Below are 24042 nucleotides of genomic sequence, written 5' to 3'. Positions count from 1 at the left end.
ATCATATTTTGATATTTTCCTATATTTGGCAGAATGAAAATACTAGGCTAAATAAAGAATTACAGAAGTTGAAAAAGGATGGGGACTTGGTTCTACCTAACTTCAGATTTAATTATTGGGCAATTATTATTTGATATATCATATTCTGGATTTTTTTATTCTGATAAACTTGAACATCCACCATGGGCAAATCTAGAATTGAAATCAATTGAGAAATTTTTGATAGTTTCCCTATTGGGAGCTGCCCTTCCTTTTGCACTCACCAAGGTTAGAAAACTAATAACTAATCCTATACCCAAGCACACATTAAGGAATACAGTTTAAGTTCCAGAGGTTTTTTGATTTAAATTTTTTAAAACTCTATCTGGTTTTATTTTATCTAACTTTTTTTAGCCTTCTGTGAATGACTGAGTTTTTTCTGTTTGGAAGGTTAAGGGTATCATATTTTGGGATTTGTTCATGGAAGGTTATCTTATGTCCTTTAAGCAACTTTCAAACAAATATGGTCTGCCTAATTTGCATTTGTTTAAATATTTTCAAATTAGAAATGCTAGAAACATTCAGCTGGTCAAGCAGCAGATGCAAAAAGAGAAACAATTGGCATTTCAGATCAGAACTGGGAAAGAGAGGGGAAAAAAAGTTAGCTTTATGTTGCAGAGAAGGTGGGAGCAAGGACGAAAAGTACAGGAAGAATATCTATGATAGTTTCAGGTCAGAGGTGGTATGAGGGTGATTTATTAATGGCACAGAAAGAGGACAACAAAGTGTGGGTACTGCTGGATAAAGAGTGCTCATGGAAAGAGTGACAAAAGACTGAGCCAATATCACAGACATTTCAGTCACATCGAAATGGTCAATTTTGATATAGACGGGGGATGCAAATTATAAGCAGTTGGAGAATTCGATAATGAGCGCAGAAAGCTGCAGTATCCCCTGGCAGTGCAGGAGGTCACAGCTCTAAAGGTCAAACTGGGAATGGGACATTGAATTAAAGCAGCAGGTAATCAGCAGGATCACTCCTACAGACTAAATGTAGCTGCTCTGCAAAGTGATCACGTAGCCTGCACTTGATTTCTCTACTGAGGAGAAGACCATTGTATGAATACCGAATGAATGTTGTACACCAGATTAGAATCAGCGCAATCAACTGCTGCTTCATGCAGAAAGACTGGGACCCTGGATGTTGGGTAAAGAAGAGGTGAAAAGGTAGGGGTGCACCTCCGGTAGTTGCATGGGACATGCTGATGGATGGAGAGTGGCTCATTGGGATGGAAGAGGAGGTCAGGAAGTCATAAAGGGAAGAGTCCCCTTAAAATGCAGAAAGAGAATGGGGGCTGAAGAGTGGAACAGTGTGTCTGATAGTTGAAATTGGCAGAAATGGCAAAGAATGATCTGTTAAATATGGACACTAGTGGGATGAAAGACAAAAACCAGGTGAACTCCCTTTTTCTGTACAGAATGAGGGTATGAGCAGATCACTATGACAGGAGGAAGTCATGGTTCTCTTATTTAATTTTCCATAGATGCCATCCAACCTGCTGGGTGGTTCCACCATTTTCTGGTTTTATTTCATTTGCAGTTTTCGGACTTTCATTCCAGATAGTAGTCCATCTTTTCCCTTTTTTGCAATGATATTAATCCTAAATTCACATGCTCTCTACCGTTCAAATGGTCTCTGCTGATTTCCCTTCCAGTTGCTTACCAGCAATTTCTACAATTAACTTCAGAATTGCTCTTTGTTGGCTTGATATTGTTCTTTGTCTCAAGCTGCTCTCTAAGTTGTAAATAATATTGTATGGTGAACTGGTTATTACAGAAGCCCTAATGCCAAGTCAAAGCACCAAATCTTATTGGCATGGGCCACTTGCTCAGACCTGCCGCTGCTCTCTGTTAATATCTTGCAGTTGTTGAGTTTTGTTCTCAGCTCTACAGGCCCAGAACAGAAAGAGGGCGATATTTGGCTCTCTGCAGCAGGTCCCACTCACAAAAATTGACAGGTTGCATATCACCCACAAGCCAACATAATCTACTGAACCACTGGTAAATGTTTAAATGTTACATTTTTAAAATTTAGACAAGCAACACAGTAACAGGCCATTTCAACCCTTGAGTCCATGCCGCCCAATTTACACCCAATTAACCTACACCCCCTGTATGTTTCAAACAGAGGGAAGAAACTGGAGTCCCCAGGGAAACCCCGCGCAGAATGTACAAACTCCTTACAGACAGCATGCGAATCATACCCTGGTCATAATTGCTGGCGCTGTAAAGGCATTGTGCTAACTGCTACGGGAACTGTGCTGCCTTTAAAAGCTCTCTGCAATAATTCAGAAGTTCCAAATATCTTTTAGTACTTTCAAATCCTTAAAAGAAAATTTAGAAACTTCTGAAAACTGTTGATAAATTATTAAAAACTAACATTCTTTTGCAATTGATTTTTTTAGGAGATCTACAATTTCAATTACAAGACGTTGTAGAAAAGTTTAATGGAAGTTTGTTTATACTCGGATAGACAAACTTCTATCTGTGAGATTTTTGTCATGCAATTTTTAAACAATTCCTTTCACTTCCTTTCTTCTTTGGATCCTGCACGTTCCCTGAGGCCTTCAGCAATCCAGAACACATGGTACTGGATTGCATGAATTTCAAATGTCAATGTTCTGCTTCTGGTGTCCATGTCCAGAGGCACTGTTCATGAATAGATTCAGTGTTCTGAATTTGTCAATGGGTTTGGTGCTTTTGCACACAAATACACATGCAACAAGGCTTCAATTTGCAGTGGATAAATTTGCTACTACTACTATACTGTTGACATGGATCAGCAAGATCCAGCCCAATCTTCTTCAAGCCCTGCCACACTACTCTCAATGGACTGTGGCAAGTTTGTAGGAATGTTGCCACAAAGCAATAATTTGGTGAAAATTAGTTTATAACCAATGTGTGTAATCCCTTTCAAAGGATTGGCTGTGTTGAATGCATGACCTTTGCTGGACTGTTGACTCCTAATTGGCAAGCACAGATGTTCAGATTTGCATACTGATAGATACCAGAACATCCACAAGACGGATGTTCATGTCACATACTTTCTCATTGTGGGGGCTGGTGAAAATCATACTGCGAGCATTTTCATATTTATCAAGCTTCTGATCAAATTTGGCACCAAACAGTGGCGGTCTCAGTCCCAAATTTGGCTGCCTCAATTTTGGAATATTTCTTGATCGTTACATAAGGATGAGTTCACTCGATGCCTTGACAGTGTTTCTTTGGTAAAGAATATTAAGATGGCTGGGCCTAGCTTTATGGAACATGCTGACAATGAGTAAGTGTCCAAGATGGCTCTTAGGCATCTGGCAATGAGCAGCCAAACCACAATGGCAACAGTTAATGTTATTGTGGCTGGTTGTTGTCAGTTGACTCAACTCCACCATGCACATACAGGAAGACTGGATACATATTTTACTTTATGGACACCATTCCAAACTGTGTAACATCATAAGTAAGAGGAAGTCTTGTCCTCCTACTCTTCCCAATTTTCTTTAGTTGGTTCAATGTTTCATCCTTCATTCTAGCTACTGTCTCAGGATGATGGAGTGTGTTTGTGCACTTGGTGTTCTACTTGAGCATGAAATGGAACTGCCAACCAATATCCTCACCTTTACACTCTCACTCAGTATATCTAAAGAGGTTTGAACTGTTACTGAAATCCTTAAAAATGCTTTAGTTATTTATTACCCGACGTTATTTTAGTGCTCTCCTGGATGATCTTGAGACTTCCAAAAACCGCAGTCATCTAACAGTGGAGCAGCACTGTTAGAGTAGGGGACAGCATGTTTGGCATAGCAGTTAGCGCAATGCTGTTACAGTGCCAGCGATTGGGATCTGGGTTCGAAACCCGCGCCATCTTTAAGGAGTTTGTATGTTCTCCCTATGTCTGTGTGGAGCTCCAGTTTGCTCCCATTGTAATTGGGTGGCATGGGCTTGCAGGCCAAAAGAGCCTGTTACCGTGCTGTATGTCTAAATTTAAATTTGAAATTAATGTAGTCTTCTTCTAAACTGCAGTCAGTGGCGTAGCTGAGTCGGGGGTGGGGGGCAGGGGGAAGAGGGGAGTGTAGGTGGAGCGACCTGAGCACATTTTAAAAAAGTGGCACCTTTCACCAACCCCCCCCCCCCCCCCCCCAACGCTGCTGAAAAATAAGTGTGGCCCGCCCTTCAACCACTGACTCACCATCTGGTATGTGTCATGGCACCTTTTTTACCTGCTCGTTCCCCCTGACTTTAGGACCTGCCTACGGCCCTGACTGTAGTGATCTATTGCCTTGTGCTTACTGAATATACAGTTACTCCTACTTCCTCAATTGTTAATTGTAAATTTTTCTTCCTGGTATTCTAAAGCACCGGCAGCTTCGTCCCTTCCTATGCTGGTAACCTCCTCTTGCCTTACAACACTCTAGATAGGGACTTTAAACTTTTGGTGTTTGAGTATTCTCTACTCTCTTGATCCCACCCCCCCAGTCCCTAATCATTAGACTTCCTCCATAGCCTTTTAGTCTTGGTAGTTGTTCATTATTCTGCCTTTCTTTCTTCAACTTGACTCATTTTAATATTATCCCTTTGTCTTCAATTTTGGTCATGCCCTATCTCTTTTTTTTCCTAATGAGGTTAGTTTTCTCTTATTATCTTTCTGTGAAGGAACTTGTGTTAACGACTTTATACAAATGCAAGTTGTTGGTTGTTTACATAAACTAATTATTTCTTATCTTTACTGTTAACCTAAACGAGCTACAGAATTCATGACAAGGGTAGGATGGAAATTGCAGGAAGATCAATCACATGGAGAGCTTAAATTTCTGGTCTAGGTGTTAAAAACACGGAGACCGAACACTTAACACTTGCTGGTATCTACATTAGAAGATCTCCCGAAGTCACTTTCACTCTGTGCTTGGAGAAACTTTTCAGATTGGAGGAAGCCAACAGGTGGTATCTTGTCATCAATGGAGTGCGGAATTAGGATGCTTTCCCTTAGATATGCCATTGGCCACAAGGTGTATCTGCAGGTATCTGATAAATAGGCTGTCTTGGATTGTGGATTTTAATGTCAGGGTGTATTATTCTTTATTTATTACCTATGTTTCTTTAATTTGTATTATGTGCATAATATAAACATAATATAAACTCGATATATTTTTCTCACAACATTGCCCTTATTGCACATTTTTTTATATAATATTTCTTGTCCTCGTCTATTGCTCTGCTGGGAAAGGGCCAAAAGTTTTTATTGTATCCCTCAAGGTTGCCGCACAGGTTAATAGGATAGTTACGAAAGCCTATGAGATGCTTGGCTTCATTAATAGGGGGACTGAGTTCAAAAGTAGAGAGGTTACATTGCACCTCTACAAATCTATGGTGAAACTTTTACACAGCGATCCGACTTAATTGGCTTGTGAACGACTAGTCTTTAAAGCCAGCTCAGGTCGCTCACACTGAACCAAGAAAAATTGGGTCAGTGCATCTTTTAGACAGGAGACGATGTGAAACGAAACCTTGTCGAGTAATATACAGGATGAAAATGATCCCCTCATCCAGTCTTTATTGTGTTCAAACAGGAAAGTGAAGCAGTTAAAAAGTGGTTAATTCCTGTCTTTTAATGGCTGTGTTAAAGGGATATTAGAGTATTGTGTTCAGTTCTGGTCCCCTCATTATAGGAAGGATGTGGAAGCTATGGAGAGGGTGCAGAAGAGATTGACCAGGTTGTTGCCTGGATTGGAGAATAAGTCTTATGAGGCAAGGTTAGCAGAGCTGAGACGTTCTCTTTGGAGCATAGAAGGTTGAGAGGAGACTTAATAGAGGTCTACAAGATTATGAGAGACATAGATAAGGTGGGCAGCCCACACCTGTTTCCCAGGGCAGGAATAGCAAACACCAGAGGACATATGTACAAAGTGAAGGGAGGGAAGTTTAGGGGAGAGATCAGAGATAAGATTTTTATGCAGAGTTGTTGGTGCTTGGAATGCATTGCCAGGAATGGTAGTGGAGGCTGAAACATTAGGTGCATTTAAGAGACTCTTAAACAGGTACATGGATTGAAGAAAAATAGAGGGTTACAGGGTAGGGATGGTTTAGTACTTTTTAAAGGAATATATAAGTTGGCACAACATTTAGAGCCAAAGAGCTTGTACTGTGTTGCGGTGATCTATGTTCTAAACATGGAACCTATCACATGCTAGAAGGGTCCTGAACTTTGGTTGATAAAGGTTATTGGCAACAGCCTTTCCAAGCAGGACCTGAACTTAGCATTCATTTCTTTCATGGAATCTGGAAAGATAGACTCCTCTCTGAAGAATTTTGATCTGTTAGATATATCAATGACCCTTTCAGAAGCCCCAGATTTTCTCCACAAAGCATTATGGGATACTCTCCACTTGCCAGAATGAGAGCAACTCTAACAACACTGTAGAAGCTCCACACCATCCATAAACATTCATTTCCTCCACTATCAATGCACAGTGGTGACAGGGTGTACCACTTACAAATTGCATTATAGTTACTTGCTTACGCTACTCTGAGAATATGTTCAAAACTTGCAACCTCTAGTATGAAGAAAGACAAAGACTGCAGTCATATGGGAACACCACCATCTGGCCCTTGAAGCCACATGCCACTCTGATGTGCAAATGTACTGCTGTTCCTTCAATATCATTGGGGCTAAATCCTGGAACACACTGCCCAGTTTCATTGTGAAGAGCTGCAGTAGCTCACAAAGATGACTCAACACTATCTTCTCAAAGGGAATTAGCTATCGGCAAATGTTAATATGGCAGCAATGTCAATAGCGCCACAGTTAATTCAAATATTTCATTTTGTGTCATTGCTTGTGAACTGGATATGGTCCTGAACAAATCCACATCTTCCACCCCTTCCTTTTCTCCACACCTCCTTCATGACTTTCCTTTTCACACCTTAGGTTTTTGTGTAAACTGCCTTTTTACTGATAGAAATACTGTTTCACTAAACTGGTGAATAGTGCTCAATGAACATTAGAAAATCACAAATAGTAAAAATTACTGTACTAATCTATCACTGCCAATAAAACAGTGAAACTATCTGAGAAAATGCAGTGCATTTACATTGGGAAAAAAAAAACTGGAATAACACCTGAAACTCCTGACAGTTTCCTATATTGTATAGATATCATATAATTTTAAATGGTTTTAATTCAGCCCACGATGGCTTTATTTTGGCACTATCTGCAACTGCTGCAACCGTGTCTGCCTGTCCCGCATCGGACTTGTCAGCCACAAACGAGCCTGCAGCTGACGTGGACATTTACCCCTCCATAAATCTTCGTCCGCGAAGCCAAGCCAAAGAAAAAGAAGATATGCCAGTTACATGTATAAAATGTGATGGGGGAAAATAGTTTTGTTGATTATGCAATGGAAACTTCGGAGATGTATAAGCATGGAACATTACAGCATAGTACAGGCCCTTCTTCCCACAGCGTTATTCCTAGATACCTAACCATAAAAAAATCAAAACCTTCCTCACCTCATCACCCTCCATTTTTCATTCATCCAGGTGCCTGTTTGAAACACCCCTATTGTTTCAGCCTCCACCGCTATCCCTGGCAATGCATTCTAGGCACACACAACTCTCTGTGTAAATAACTTACCTCACTGATGTCTCTCCTAAATATTCCTCCCTTCACTTTGTACAGATGTCTTTTGGTGTTCGCTACTCCCGGTGTCAGAAAAAAGGTGCTGTGTGGCTTCTTTATCAGTGCTTGTCATAATCTTATAGACCTCTATCAAGTCATCTCTCATCCTCCAAAGAGAAAAGTCTGAGATTTTGTAACCTTGCCTCATGTCATTTTTGCTATTCAGACAGCATCCTGTTGAATTTTCTTTTTATCTGCTCCATACATTCCACAATATTAAGTATGTTCTCACCAGAGATTTAGAGAGTGCAACTCGATCCCCCAACTAATGAAGCTCATCATACCATAGGCCTTCTTAACTATCCTATCAACTTTGTGTGGAAACCTTGAGAGACCTATGGATTTGGACCCCAAGGTCCTTCTATTCATCCACGCTGTTAAGGATCCTACCATTATCCATGTATGACCTTCCTAAGTGCATCACTTCACACTTATTTGGATTGAACTCCATCTACTACTTTTCCACTGAACTCTGTATCCTACCTATATCCTGGTTTAATCTACAGCAACCTTCAACACCTCTAACCTTTGTATCATTCACAAATTTACTGATCTCAACTTCTTCGTCCAAATCATTTATGAAAATTACAAAGAGCGGGGATCACAGAATAGATTCCTGTGGAACTTCACAATTCACTGACCTCCAGGCAGAATGCTTTCCATCTATTACTCCTCTCTGTTTTCAACAGGCAAGCCAATTCTGAAACCACACAGCCAAGGTTCCATGAATCCCATGCCTCATGACTTTCTGAACGTGTGTCTCATGGGGGACCTTGTCAAATGCCTTACTAAAATCCAGATGCTTCACATCTATCATCATATTTTCATCAATTTATTTTGTTACCTCCTCAAAGAACTCAATTAGGCTTGTGAGGCATCACAGTACCACCCTGACTATCCTTGAGTAGACTGTACTTCTCTAAATGTTCATAAATCTTGTCCTTAAGAATCCTCTGCAATAGTTTGCACATCACTGATGTAAGACTCTCTGGTCTATAATTCCCTAAATCCTACTTGCAAAGGCCATTTCGTGCCCCCTTCTAGCTCTCCTAAGTCCTTTCTTAAGTTCATTCCTGGCTATGATATAAATCTCATGAGTCCTTCTTGCTTTTTGCTTCCTAAATCTAATGCATGTTTCATTCTTCCCCTTAATGAGCTGCCTCACCTGTTTTGTCAATCATGATTACATTTTCCTACCGTATTTTCCTTGTCTCAGTGGTAGCAACCTATCCTAAACCCATGCAAGTAGTCCTTCAGCATCTTCCATATTATCTCTGTGCTTTCTCCCAAGAAAGCACAAAGATAATATGGAAGATGTAGGGACCACTACGTATTATCATAGATCATATGTAGGGAGAGTAAAATGTTTCCAATTTAATCTCCATACTTCCAGCCTCAACCCATCATAATTAGCCCTTGCCTAATTAAACACTTTCCTATTTTGTCCATAGCTATGCTAAAGCTCCGGAAGTTGTGGTCACTATCACCGAGATGCTCCCCACTGAGAAATCTGTCACCTGACCAGGTTCATTACCCAGTATGATATCCATGTGTGCACTCTTCTCTCGTCGGCTGGACAATATACCATGTCATGAATCCTTGGATACACCTGACAAATTCTGCCCCACCTACTCTCTTGCTCTATGCTTTGAAAGAAAACAATAATTGTCTTTTTTGAGTGTACATATCCAAATGGGGCTTGAAAATGGCGGCGCTGTTGGAGCCCAATGGGGGAGCCGACAGTGGTTTTAGTTGAAATCCGATGACTGCATCCAAGATGGTGGCACCTATTAATCGGCAGCAGCCACGAGGGGCTGCAGATTCTGGGGAAGCAGAGGATTGGAGCCGGAGACCAGAGGAGGGGAAGATCATGCAGTGTCTGAGAGGAATAAACAAAGGACATGACCCACAGGAACAGTCACCATGCCGGTGAACCAGTGAGGGGCTCTGCAGCTGAGGGACCAGTGCATGCGGAGGCAGTTACCCATGGAAGCTGTAAGCTGCTGGAGACTGCTGTTGGGGGATTCATGCCAGGCTGCAGACTGCTGGAGACTAGCTCAAACTGGCTGGAGGGGTATCAGGTAATGGATCCGGGTTGCGAGGAGGTGCTGAGGGTGTTGGAGGATCCCTGACCATGTCAGAGATTCAGATCTAGAACTCGAGTTCCCAATGATTTTGAGTGGACTCTGTGTGGCTGCGGGGGCTGTTGAAGCACTGGAGACGAATCTACGGATACTCGGTGACTCGGGTGGGGGGGGGTGGGAGACACTCCTTTGCTTCTCTCTCTCTCTGACTGTATCTGTAAGAGGCGGTTAGGCAATTCCTGCTGGTGGCGAATCTGTCTGCATTGCAGCAGGCAAAAAGAAATTTCATGTAATATGACACCGTTTTATTACTATGACAATAAATTGAATCTTGAAAAGTTGACATTTTCTCACCTCACTGAATGTTGCTGCCATGGGTTTTAATGAGGAAACAGTGTGCCTATGTCTGGTTTCTCACCCTCCTGCACATTTTCCAACAGATGGATCATAAAGTACTTGTACATTTTTAGTTCATCCTGAAGGAAAACATACTTTAAATAACCCTTTCACAGTTGGAATGAATCTGGTTACTTTTACAGATCAATCATTTGTAATCTTGGAAGGATTCTTAATTGAGAAGCACAGTCTGGAGCCTCTGATCATAAAGACATAGAACTGAAGGACTCAAATTATAATTAGATAAGGCCCATGAGGCTGGAAAGGACCCAATATTCATGCAGCACATTTCGTTGACTTATTTTATACTAGACAAAATGGAACAGCATCTGATATCTTTCACCCAGTACATTTTCATGTTGATTAATCCACACATTGAGATGATATACCTGCTTAATTATGTCTAAAATAATAGTTTAAATAGCTAACAATGTAATTCATGTTCTGTCACAGCATTTTAAATGAGGAAAATTGTGCAACATAATTGTGAGAAAAGTTATTCTTATTCTTCAAATATAATATGATCAGGCACACAGAAATGGGAGTGGAAACATTACAAAGTTTAGACAAGAGGGAATGACTGCCAGTGCATCTGGTTTTAACACGTGAGCATTGTACAAAGCGAGAGCATACTGCCTTGCCCTGGTGCATGACAAACAAGGAATTTTTCTACAGTCATGTGCATCTTTATTTCTTCAGTTATAAAATTTTGTTACAGCATCAGCTTCAGTAGTACCAATGTGACAAATATCCTGCAAAAGTGGTGAATAACTTATCTGAGTGATTAATATTAAAAAACACTGTATCCCGAGACTTGAGAATGAATGATGGAGCAATGGAGATATCAGAGTCATGCTGCTTGCCTGTTTGCAGTGATCTTCCAATAAGTGTTGGAACGTGATCTGGAAAGGGCCTAGAGGGAAAGGAGGGATCCCTGTGATTGCTGGTTTATCACAGAAGAATGGGTGATCTCACCAAAATGTATGAAATTTTTAAAGGGCTAGTCAGGGAAAATGGGCAATTTTTTTTTAATGAGTTCAGTTTCTCGTTAAAGGGTCAGACATTCAGGACAGTGATGTGAGACAATTTATTTACCCAAAGTTAGTGAATCTTTGGAATTATCTCTCTAAGTGGTCTATGGAAACTCAATTAATGAGAACATTCAAGAAAGTTCTTTTGTATTAAGGGGATCAAGATTCATGTGATTAGAGTAGAAAGATGGCAGTGACGTTAAAGATTACCGACATCTTAGACTTTGCAATTCTCTGAAGTGCTGGAATAAACTTAGCAGGTCAAGTAGCATCCATAGGAAGTAAAGGGCAACAAACATTTCGGGCAGAAGAAGAGGAGAGAAGGGAGGAAGGGACAGGGGAGGAGCACAGCCCAACAGGTGGATCTGGGTGGGAGGAGAGAAGAGGAAAAAAGCTGAGGTGATGGCAGAGAGGGTGGCAGGGCTGAGGGTAACTCTGATAGGAGAAAGAAGGGGAGCTGAAGGGAAGGAGACCGAGAGATAGGAAAAGAGAAAGAATTGGGGTAGGGGGGAATAATGGAAATTTTAAAAGTTGATGCAAATGTTATCTATTTGGAGACTGCCAAGACAGAATATAAGGTGTTGTTTCTCCAATTTGAAGATATCCTCAGTTTGACAACAAATGAGGCCTTGAACAGACATATTGGTTGAGGAATAGTGTGTGGAATTGAAATGGTTGACCACTGGGAGATCCTTGCTGTTTCAGCAGACAGAGTAAGGTTGCTCATCAAAGTGATTCTCAGTCTCAATCCAGTCTCACTGATCTAGCTTATAACTTTGAGTAGGGGTGCACAGTAGTCTTCAGAAGGGTTCTGGGTTTAGGCAAGAAACCAGGGTTATACATGTGTGCTGATGGATTTAAGCAGTCCGGGCGCCTTAGCACCAGGGGGCCTTCTGGGTCTCCTGGTCCCCTTGTGAGGGAGGAGAGGTGGGCTGATCTCTGGCTCAACCGTGGAGGAGAATACATTTTCCTCCTGAAACAGATCCCCTGAGGCCCTGACTGGGTGGCAAGTATGAGCTCCGTGGCTCGTGGGCACTTGAGGCAACGGACCCTTTGTTTTGGCAGGTGCCAGGTCCCTGATGGAGACGGCGTCCTCTCTGCCATCTGGGTACTCCACATAAGCGTACGTGGGATTGGCATGGAGCAGTTTCACCCTTTCCACCTTCTCCTCACGTGCTTCCTGAGAAAGACTGGACCAGGAGTGGTGAGCCAGGTTGGGAGTGTAGTTCCCGATGCCAACCTTCTTTCGAAATTGAATAAAAGCTTGTGAGGAGTAGCGTTGGTCACAGTACATAGTAGCAACCAGATGGAATGGAACGCCATAGGAAGGACTTCCTGCCAGCGTGAGTCTGGAAGGCCTTTTGACTTCAGGACCAGTTTGACAGCTTTCCAGACCATAGTGATCTCCTTTTCAACCTGCCCATTCCCACGGGGGTTGTAGCTAGTGGTCCTGATGGATGCAATGCCCCTCACCAGCAGGTATTGATGTAGTTTATCACTCATAAAGGATGAGCCCCGGTCATTCTGAATATAGCTGGGATACCCAAACAAGGCAAAATGAAATCTAGGGCTTTTATGACTGACGATTGGACATGTCTGGACATGGGATGGCGAACGGGATGTGGGAATACTCATCAATGATAGAGAGGAAGAAGTTGTTCCCATTCGTGGAGGGGAGACGTCCCTTAAAATTGACACTGAGCCATTCTAAGGGCCTGGATGACTTGATCAGGTGTGCCTTTGTAGGGCGGTAGAAGTGCAGCTTGCACTCTGTGCAGACCTGGTAAGACCTGATCATTTCCCTGACATCTTCCATGAAGTAGGGCAGATTGCGCACCTTGACAAAATGAGCCATGCGGGTGACCCCTGGATGGCAGAGCTCATTGTGCAGAGACCGCAGTTGGCCGGTGTGTGCAGAGGTAAAGCTTCCTCTGGATAAGGCATCTGGAGGGTTATTAAGTGCTCTTGGCTGATAGACAATGTCATAATTGTAAGTGAAGAGCTCGATCGTCCACCTAGCAATTCTGTCACTTCTGATTTTGCCTCTCTTAACATTATTAAACATGAATACCTCCAAGCGCTGATCAGTGAGGAGCATAAATTTCCTACCAGCCAGGTAGTATCTCCAGTGCCTCATGGCTTCTACAATGGCTTGAGCCACAGAGGGGTTCTGAAGCTCATGGCCTTGCAATATCCAAGAAAAAAATGCAACCAGCCTGCCCACCTGGTTGAGGGTAATGGCCAGGGCTATGTCCGAAGTGTTGCTTTCCACTTGGAAAGGCAGATTTTTGTCCACTGCATGCATGGCGGCTTTCACAATGTGATTCTGGAGGAAGTTAAAAGCCATTTGGACTTCAGCCGAGAGGGAGAAATGAATGGCTTTTAAGAGAGGGCGAACCTCATCAGCATATTGAGGGATCCAATGGTTATAATATGAGAAAAAACCCAGGCATCTCCTTAAAGCTTTTGTGTTCCTGGGAACGGGGAGTTCTAACAGGGGACGCATCCTATCAGGATTGTGGCCAATTATGTCATTCTCCACCACAGATGTTTAATCCTGAACACACACTTGTCAGAGTTATAAATGAGGTTCAGGGCTTTTGCCGCATGGAGAAAACTCTGGAGGTTGGCGTTAAGGACTTACAAGGTGTGGCCACAGATGGTGATGTTATCGAGGTAGGAGAAGGTAGCCTTCAACCCATACTCATTGACCATTCTGTCCATCTGCCTCTGGAAGATAGAAACCTTGTTAGTGATACCAAAAGGGACCCTCCAGAATTGATAGAGATGACCGTTAGCCTCAAATGCCATATACGGATGGTCCTCAGAATGAATTGGCAGCTGGTGATGAGCAGCTCTCAGGTCGATGGTCGAATAGACCCAATACTGTGCAATATCTATCACCATGGCCGAAATTCGAGGGAGGGGTTATGCGTCTAGGAGCATGCACCGATTAATAGTTTGGCTATAATCAATTACTAGCCTGGACTTGTTTTCCCCTTTTCACCACTACCACTTGTGCTCTCAATGGGCTGGTGCTAGGTTCAATACTTTGACGAACAGACTTTGTGTCTCAGACTTTATGAAATCTTTGTTTGCTGTGCTGTACCTCCTGCTCTTGGTAGCAATAGTTTTGCAGTCTGAGGACAGATTCGGGAAGAGAGATGGGGGGATCAATATTCAGTGTGGAGAAGCTGGATGTGGATTCTGATTTTAGTGGCCCTCTATTTCAAACCATTACAGGGGGGAGGGGACCAGAATATTCCAGCTCATGCTTTTAAGGTGACACAGGAAGTTCAGAGCCAACAAGACGGGAGCACACGATTCATCAAGTACATACAGGCGAATCTTACAGCATTCCCCCCCCCCCCCCTTCAGATGACAGATGTACTATACAATGTTGTTGAACATGCATAGAATTGCGAATGAGACACAAGAAATATGTGATAATTGGAAGGATACATCTTTAGGTTTTATTCTTCCACAGTCCATGAGTCTATGAAACTTTCAGTAGAGCCTGTGTCGATTAGGCATTTAGTGGAATGTCCGTTTACTTTCACAGTCACTATGGAGTTGTTGAGCTGGTGAGGTCTGTCCTGATCTACAACCATTGAGGCTAGGACTCAAGTAGCCCCCATCATCCTGGGTTGCCCTGTATGGGTAAGATGGCACTGAGCTCATGGCATGGCAAGATGGCCGCCCTTCTTCCTCCTCTGACGATGATGCCGATGAGTTTGAATTTGGGCCACGGCAAGATGGCCACTGAGCCTTTTTGCGCCATTTCCTCACTGCCACTGCCACCCTCCATCGGTGTGTAATGCACCGTGGGTTCAGGTGAATTTGGGGCAGATGGCTTGGGGTTGGAATCAGATCTGGGAGCGGTACAGGCCGCGGACTTCCCTGGGCTTCCTCTCACACAGCAAACTCTCGCCCAGTGCCATTTCTTGCCATAGCTGGAACACACTGAGTCTTTAGCTGGGCAACAAGATTGGGGATGCTGGCTCTTGCTGCAGAGAAAGCACTCCCTAGCAGAGGAGTGCTCCCTAGCACGGGAAGCGGCAGTTGTTAGGGCAGGAGTAGTGGGAGCAGCCAGTCCTTGGAAGGAATCACCTGGGTGAGCAAATTTGCTGGCTTTGAGGACATCATTCTTGAACTTGGCCCATTCAACGTGACTAACCAGGTCCTTCTTACCTGACTTGAGCAGTCGCTGCCTCATGTACCTCGAGAGGACTCCTGTGACTAGAATGTCCCAGATCTATTCTTCCTCACGAATGTGCCCCATAGCTGCTTCATACCTGCACTTCTCGGCAAGTGTCCACAGATCCAGCAGGTAGTCATCGATGGTCTCTCCTGGCCATTGGCAATGTAGAGCGAGTTGGTGCCTCGCTAGGACCTTGATTTACGACTTAAGATACCGAGCCTTTATTGCCTTGATGGCAGCCTCATATGTAGTGCAGTCCCTGTTGACTGCGTACCCTTTCGTTCCTACCCTCGAAACGAGTGTGGACCTCCAGTGTAGAAGATGTCTCTGGTCACATTCAGGTAGGCCTGGAAGCGGTCTAGTTAGTACGTGAACTCCTCAGCCACGTCGGGGGACAGAGGGTCTATCAGTAGGATCCCTGGCTCAAGAGCACTTCCATCGTTTAGGGAATAAGGCAACAAAATTGTAGCGTGAATAAAAGCTCTCATGACTGGAGGGAGAACAAACACTTTTATTGGCTTATAACTATGGGTAGGATTTCACAGTAGTCTTCGGAAGGGTTCTGGGTTTAGGCGGGAAACCAGGGTTATATGTGAGCAGATGGGGCCGGAGCCGGCCATCAGCACAACTCACTACCAGTGAATCCCAGTTAACTGCAGGGGCCATCCCTTAACATTGAAACAAGAGCAATACATTTTGCATGTCTGTTTTTGTGCTTACACAAACCTCAGACTAGCCACTGGTATTTGAATACTCAGAGAGGTTGCTCCCTTTGTAAAGATGTGCTATTACAAAAAAATTGCATGTCTATACTTTAAATGTTAAAGTGAAGTATTATAGCCATTAAAATGTAGTTAATCATTTATTGTTGTTTTTGTGTTTAAAAAAAGTACAAAAATGATGTACTTACAGATTCTACTGGGAAGATCTCCAGGAGAATGGCTGCTTGTCGAGTACAATAAAGACCTTTTACATCTTTACTAGCTTCAGTCTCCACATGTTGGAGGGCAATAATCACTGAAATGTGATAATGTTAAGGTTAGCGTTTCTGCTTACATTTTTAACTTCTAATCCATCAGTTCCAGATTGAATTTGCTGAACTAAAATGTGTTTGACTCAATATTGGCTTGAATTTAAAGTTGAAGAGTTGTTTTCTGAGGATTTAATAGGCTGAGAAGGCATTCTTTTCAGCTTGTGCAAATTGCTTATCTAGTTGGCATGGTGAAATTCTGGCCAGCCTAAGCTCCATATTTTTTTTCTGAGTTAATAACCTATTTTTATTTTATGCACCCATGACTTTTGACTATTTAGCAAAGCGTACAAGATATTCAGCATTCCTGACAGGCAGCCTGATTATTCCTTCTGTTAGGAGCTTGCTTTGAAGTCCCAAATGTAGCAATTCTTTTCAGGTATTTTTTGCCACAAGGACCTTCATAGAAACCTTTGCAAATGTAAGAACTGGAAAGCTGTATCTAGCTTTCGTTGTCCATCAGCAACAAAGAAATTCTGTTCATTGGAGCAACAGTTGCAATGATTTTGCACTTTTGAATCTATTTGACTTATTTTCTCAGCAAGGACTATTCTAGCTTTCGGCAACAATTTGCTTCATCACACACTGGGTCTTAATTTCCTGCAGCAATCTGCCAATAGATAGATTTTCCTTTGTACATTACATCTTCTTAAAGAATAGATCTTCCAATGACCAGTTAACTTATGCAAACTCACCATCCCTCAGTCATGACCCTGCATGTGTAATTTCAAGGGAGACTGATCTGTCACTGATTAAGGACCTTCTGGTCATAAGTAACCAGATCAGAAGTAACCCTGAATGGCTTTGATAGCTGATGAGACCTCTGGTCCTGATTCAGTCATTACTGTGGTATGACATCAGAAACCCTGGCAAATTTCTGTAGATACGCGGTGGAAAGAGCACTGACTGGCTGCATCATGGTCTGTTATGGGGACACCAATGTCCCTGAGTGTAAAACCCTGCAAAAGGTAGTAGACACACCCCAGGACATCACAGGCAAAACTCTCCTCAGCATCGAAAAAATCCACATGGAACACTGTCATCAGAGAGCAACAGCAATCATCAAGGATCCACACCACCCAGAACATGCTCTGTTCTCACTGCTGCCTTCAGGAAAGAGGTGTAGGTGCCAAAAGACTCACATCACTAGGTTCAGGAACGCTTGATATCCCTCCACCGTCGGACTCATAAGCAAAAAACTCAATCAGAGACTCATTTAAGGACTCTTCCTTTGCACCTTTATTTATTATTGAATTTTTTTCTGCATTGCAATTTGTCTACATTTCTTTCTTTGTTCACAGTTCCTTCTTTTGTACATATATCTTTTCTGAAGTAGTTTTTTTGCAGAACCAATAAGTAGAAATTCTGCCTGGGTTGCAGGAAAAAGGATCTTAGGGTTGAATATGATGTCATGTATGTACTCTGACAATAAATCTAAATTTTGATGCTTTGAACATAGACCCTTAAATTCTTACCAAAAAAAGCCGAAACACTCTCTCCCTCATAACTCTCTATTTTACTTTCATCCATGTGCCTGTCTAAGAGTCTCTTAAATGTCCCTAATGCTTTAGCCTCCGCCACCATCCCCAGCAAGGCATTCCAGGCACCTGTGTAAAAAAAAAACATACCCCTGATGTCTCCCCTAAACACTCCTCCATTTACTTTGTACAGATGTCCTCTGGTGTTTGCTACTCCTGCCATGGGTAAAAGGTGCTGGCTGTCTACCTTATTTATGCCTCCCAGAATTTTGTAGACCTTTATAAAGTCACCTCTCATCCTTCTTTGCTCCAAAGAGAAAAGTCCTAGCTCTGCTAACCTTGCCTCATGAAACTTATTTTCTAATCCCAGTACCATCCTGGTAAACCTCCTCTGCACCCTCTTCATAGCTTCCACATCCTTTCTATAATGACATGATCAGAACTGAACACAATATTCTAGATTTGGTCTCACCATAGATTTGTAGAGCTGCAACATGACCTCTGAACTCTTGAAACTTAATCCTGTGACTAATGAAGCCCAGCATTCCATAGGCCTTCTTAACCATCCTATTAACCTGCGTGGCAACCTTGAGATATGTATGGATTTGGATATCAAGTTCCACCTGTTCTTCCACACTGTTAAGTATCCGATCATTAACCCTGTACTCAGCCTTCATATTTGACTTTACAAAATGCATCACCTCACATTTATCCGGATTGACCTTCATCTGCCACTTTTTTGCCAAACTCTGCATCCTGGCTATTATCCTGTTGTAGCTTGACAAACTTTAACATTATCCACACTCCTCCAAACTTCATAGCATCTGCAAACTTACTGACCCTCTATCCACTTCTTTATCTAGACCATTTCTAAAAATCACAAAAAGCAGGGGTCCCAGACATCTATGCAGAACTCCACTAGTCACTTGCCTCCAGGCAGAATACTTTCCATTCACTACTACTCTCTGGTTTTCACAGGCAAGCCAATTCTGAATCCACATAGCCAAGGTTCCATGGATCCCATGGCTCATGACTTTCTGAAAGAATCTCTTATGGGGGATCTTGTCAAATGCTTTACTAAAGTCTATTTTCATCAATTTCTTTTATCTCCTCAAAATACTCAATTATGCTCGTGAGGCATAGCCTTCCCTTCACAAAGCCATACTGACTATCCTTGAGAAGAATACTTCTCCAAATGCTAATAAATCCTGTCCTTAAGAATCCTCTCCAATAGTTGCACACCATTGACACAAGACTCACTGGTCTATAATTTCCTATTTCCTTTTTGAAACAAGGTGACCACATTTGCCATTCTCCATTCCTCTGGTACCTCCCCTATGGCCAAGGAGGATGTAATGATGATTACACCCCCGATAACTCTTTCCACCCTTCCCACATAGACCTGGGGTATATAACGTCCATCCCCAGGAACTTATCAATCTTAATGTTTCTCAGAATATCTAGCACTTACTCTTTCCTAATATCAACATGGTCCAGCACACAAACCTGTTTTATTCTGACCTCACCTTGACCAAGAACCTTTTCTCTCATGAATACTGAAGCAAAGTGTTAATTTAGGATCTCCCAAACCTCTTTTGCCTCCAGGCACATGTTGCCTCCTTTATCCTTAAACAGTCCTACCTTCACTTTTGTCGTCCTTCTGTTTTTTGTGAATATATGTATCTCCTTGGGGCTTGCCTTAATTCTACTCTCCAAGGCCTTCTCATGCCCCTTCGAGCTCTCCTAAGTACTTTCTTAATTCCTTCTTGGCTACCAAATAATTCTCACGCGATCTTCCTAAATCTAATGTATGCTTTATTCTTCCTCTTAATTAAATGCCTTACCTATTTTGTAAACCATGATTCCCTTTTCCTACTATCTTTTCCCTGTCTCAGTGGGACACACCTATTTCGAACCCTTCACATGTGGTCTCTGAACATCCTTCACATTACCTCTGTGCTTTTCCCAGAGAACATCTGTTCCCCATTAACTCTCTCTCGTTCCTGCCTCAACCTGTCTTAATTAGCCCTTCTACAATTTCCTATTTTGTCTGCTTTTATCTTTGTCCATAGCTGTGCTGAAGCTCAGGGAGTTGTGGCCACTGTCACCAAAATGCTCCTTCACTGAGAAGTCTGTCTTCTGACCAGGTTCAATAACCAGTACTAGATCCAGTATGGCCTCTTCTGTGGTTGACTGGTCCACATACTGTATCAGGAGTCCTTCTTAATCACACTGACATATTCTGTCCCATCTATCCACCTTGTAGTCAGGAGTTGCCTATCGATATTTGGGAAGTTGAAGTCTCCCATAACAATAACCTTGTCATTTCTGCACCATTCCAAAATCTGCCTACTTATCTGTTCCTCAGTGTCCTGAGAGCTGATTGGGGGCTTATAGACTACTCCCAATTCAGTGATAGCTCCTTTCCTATTTCTGACTTGCACCACATCGACTCAGTAGAAATTCCCTAAGCAGCATCCTCCCTCTATTCTGCAGTTTTACTATCCCCGATGAGTATTGCTACTCCTCCCTCTTTTATCTCCCACCCTGTTCCTTTTTAAACTCCTGAACCCCAGTACCTGCATCAGCCAATCCTCTCCTCTACTCGCCAAGTCTCTGTAATGGCCACAATATCATAATCCCACATGCTGATTCATGCTCATCTCCTTTATTCCTAATACTCCTTGCATTGAAATGGACACATTTCAAACCCTCCAACCAACTACATTTATGCTTCCTGCCCTCCCTGTTCTTCCTCACACACCCACAACACATTGCATTATCCTTTCCACCTTCTGCCCTCTTCTCTGCATTCACATTTTGGTTCCCACCTCCCACCCCTCCCCCACCAAACTAGTTCAGTTGAGGTGCAGCTCATCTTTTTTGTACAGGTCAGCCCTTCCTCTTAAGAGATCCCAATGATCCAGAAATCTGAAGCCCTGCCCCCTGCACCAACTCTTCAGCCGCGCATTCATCTGCCATAGTTTCCTATTCCTACCTTCACTGGTGCGTGGCACAGGCAGTAATCCAGAGATTACCACCCTTAAGGCCCTACTTTTCAGCTTCCTCCCTACCTCCCTATATTCCTATTCCTATCTATGTTATTGGTTCCAAGGTGGACCAGAATCAGAATCAAAATTTAGTGTCATGAACATGTCACAAAATTCATTGTTTTGTGACAGCATAACAATGCAAACATTTCTAGAACACACATTTCATAATAAATAAAATAGTGCAAGAAAAGGTAAAAAAAAAAGATAAAATGAGGTAGTGACTACTGTTCATTCAGAAATCTGATGGCAGTGGGGAAGAAGCAGCCTGTGTGACACCGAGTTCTTGTTTTCAGGCTCCTGAACATATTTCCCGATGGTAGCAGAATGAGGAGGGTGTGGTCTGGGTGGTGGGGGTCCTTGAAGATAGAGGCTAGTTTCCTAAGACATTGTCTCTTGTAGATGTACTTGATGGAGTAAAGACTGCTGTCTGTGATGTCGCAGGCTGATTTAACAACATTCCAGAGTTTTTCCTGTCCTGAGCATTGGTGCCTCCATTACCAGACAGTGATGCAACCAGCCAGAATGCTCTCCATGGTGCACTTGTAGAAGTTTTCGAGAGTCTGGTTACATACCAAATTTCTTCAAACTCTTACAAAGTATAGCCTTCTTCATGACTGCATTGACATGGAGGCTCCAGTACAGATATTCAGAGAGGTTGACATCTAGGAATTTGAAGTTCTTGACCCTCTCCACTGCTGACCCCTTGATGAGGACTGGTTTGTGTCCTCCTGATTTCCACAATCATCTTCTTGGTTTTGCTCATATTGAGTGCAAGGTTGTTGGTGTGATACCACTCAACTAGCTGATCTATCTCCCTCTGATATGCTTTCTCATTACTGTCTGTGATTCTGCCGACAACCGTGGTGTCTTCAGCAAATTTGCAGATAGCATTTGAATTGTGCCTGGCCACACAGTCATGGTTGCATAGTGAGTAGAGCAATGGGCTAAGCATGACATCTAGCTGGCTCATCCTCCCACTTCAGAATGCTGTGCTTTGCATTTGAGGCAAACTACTCTTGTGCAATTTGCAGATGATTTCTTCCCAAATCCAGTCACATTATCTGACTAGAACTATATGCACTATTTTTTCCTTCCAGTGGAGAACTTGATCATCTCAAATAATAGCCATATCTGATAAATGTTCATTTGTTTTTTTTCCAGAGACTGTTCATTGTGTTCATCCTGCTGTTTATAACTTATGCTAAATTTATCTGACTTCCTGTGGAGAATTTCACTCATATCTTGAATAGAGTGAATCCCAGTATCACAGCTATAGAAAGGAAAGAGCTCTTTTGGCCTATCACTCATGTCCCAGCTGTTTGGTAGTTCTATCACCTTTATCCCATTAGTCTACTTTTCCCTTGATTTTTTTTCTCTCTCCTTCCATTACAAGAACATTTCTCCGGTGTAATTTACAAGTGAATCTGTTTCCATTAGGCAGTACATTCCAGACCAGAACAATTCACTGCACAGAAAAAAAATGTCTCCTTTGGTTCCTGGAATGTCATATCCTCTGGATTCAGAATCTTTTGCCACTGGAAGTAATTTATCTTTTATTTACTGTCCATTTCAACCATTCTATTTATAGAGAATAATCCTAGCTCCAGTACCTCAAACAGCTGAAACTCTTCATTCTTGCTTCCATTTTAGCAAATCTCCTTTTCCCCTTCTCTTAAGGCCTTGAGATCTGTCTAAAGTGTGGTGCCCAAGACTGAACATGACCTCCAGCCGTGCCTAACCGTTCAGCATAGGATCCTTGTTTTTCACCTTTCTGCTCAGTAAGGTACCTACTGGCTGCTGGTGTTGTTACTGCTCTACAAGTAGCAGAACCAATGGAAATCATTGAGTAAGAAGTGGCCAACAGTTTGTGCCCTGGTGAAGCTATTTTATAGTAGATTCTGCCACTTTCAAAGATTTGAGGATGGCCATCCCTATTTCTCTCTGTTTATTTATTGTCTTTTTATTCTTCTAGTCCAAAGAAAATGTATAATTTTACTCTACTCTCTGTTAATTTTTAAAAAATCTCCGATTGATACACCAATTTGCCCAGCCCGTTTGTTATTTTACTGTGATCATTTGTCAACCTCCACATTTTTACCACATATGATTTTGTATAATCATCAAAATCGAATCGTTGACTAATACTTGGGAAATAGATGAACATACTGCAGCCAATGCATCAGATGCTGAAATGTAAGAGTTTGCACCTATGGTATTAGTACAGCAGAGTGCCATTTCCAGGATAATGCTTACTCTTCTCTCATTTGTATAGTATTTTCTCTTTCATTCATGTGTCTTGGCTATTGCTGCAAGTCCAACATTTGAATGCTCTCATGTAATTTGCAAACATCAGAGTGATCTTTGAATCATGTTGAATAATGAAAATCCCAGTGCCACTACATGGAATTTGGTACATTAAATGTTTTAATTCCAATGTTAGCTATATATTGATTGTAGTAAATTTTGAAGCTGTTCCGTAGAGCAAGGGATATAAAAACCACACAAAAAAAATTCTCTGATATATATCTGCATATGAAAACTTATCTTACTGCAAAGAAAATTATGGTCTTTTTAATTGTCAAATGTTTTATTCCTGGATAAACTATAATTTTTTGTGTAATAGCTTAAAATAACTTTTTTGATTTAAAAATTTTGTTTTTAGTCAGAGTGAGGTTGGGTAATGGCAAATAAATTTCATACAAATGTTTACATTGGTCTATGTGTGGGCTGTTCTCTTGTCTAAACAGTTCAGTGCCAATGTGGAGGTATGCATGCATCAACTAAATGAATGCTTTGAGTTTAATAAGAGCAAAGCACAGCAAGATTTCAGTTTTGGAGATCTGTTCTTTCTCAGCTCATTTAAGGTGAAATATATACAGTACAAGGAGTTCTCAGAAATTACCTCACAGCAACTGCATCTCTACACGTCACAATATATACACTCACAGCTGGAGGATCTCAAATTCAGAGAAAGTGGTGCTTTTTTCATGCATGCAGCAGTTGATGACTTGAATGACAGGTGTTTAAAGGTTAAGCATCATGAATCAATGGGGGGGGA

The 24042-nt window shown here is 42.1% G+C and overlaps 1 protein-coding gene across 2 annotated transcripts in view; it reads left to right on the top strand.

The window, feature by feature from the left end:
- Positions 1-24042, top strand: part of gdap1 (ganglioside induced differentiation associated protein 1) — a 123426-nt gene that overhangs the window by 93630 nt on the left and 5754 nt on the right. For both annotated transcript variants that reach the window (XM_069921181.1, XM_069921182.1), the window contains one exon: positions 16336-16461. The gene's annotated coding sequence lies outside the window, so the exon portion shown is untranslated. The remainder of the gene's footprint in view (positions 1-16335; positions 16462-24042) is intronic.

The sequence above is a fragment of the Narcine bancroftii genome, chromosome 2 (genome assembly GCF_036971445.1).
Source record: "Narcine bancroftii isolate sNarBan1 chromosome 2, sNarBan1.hap1, whole genome shotgun sequence".
Lineage (NCBI taxonomy): Eukaryota > Metazoa > Chordata > Chondrichthyes > Torpediniformes > Narcinidae > Narcine > Narcine bancroftii.
The sequence above is the reverse complement of the archived record's forward strand: the minus strand, read 5'-3'. Positions and strand labels throughout refer to the sequence as shown.